Here is a 275-nt window from a genome sequence, read left to right on the forward strand (position 1 = left end):
TGCGAAAATAATCCAGCGGGCTGGGCCGCAGCTCGGCCCTACATCGCCTCCGTTCTCTCCCCACCTCCTTCCTCCTCCTCCCCCCAGAAAGGCTCTGAAATATGGACGACGGGCGATTATGGAGCATTTTTGCCAAGCCGGGCTGCGAGGTGGGGGGGAGGGAGGAGGGAGGAGAGGAGTTGCTATTTTTTCTTTCTCTGAGATATTTGATAGCGTCTACGGGAAAGGAAAAAAGAAAGAAAGAAAAAGAAAAACAAAGAAAAACACGGGAAGAG

The 275-nt window shown here is 52.0% G+C and overlaps 1 protein-coding gene across 1 annotated transcript in view; it reads right to left on the reverse strand.

Annotated features, from left to right (window-relative positions):
• LOC116217040 (E3 ubiquitin-protein ligase TRIP12-like) overlaps positions 1–275 on the reverse strand; it is a 50,922-nt gene that overhangs the window by 8,439 nt on the left and 42,208 nt on the right. The gene's annotated exons all lie outside the window — the stretch shown is intronic.

This window comes from Meleagris gallopavo, chromosome 11 (assembly GCF_000146605.3).
Source record: "Meleagris gallopavo isolate NT-WF06-2002-E0010 breed Aviagen turkey brand Nicholas breeding stock chromosome 11, Turkey_5.1, whole genome shotgun sequence".
NCBI lineage: Eukaryota > Metazoa > Chordata > Aves > Galliformes > Phasianidae > Meleagris > Meleagris gallopavo.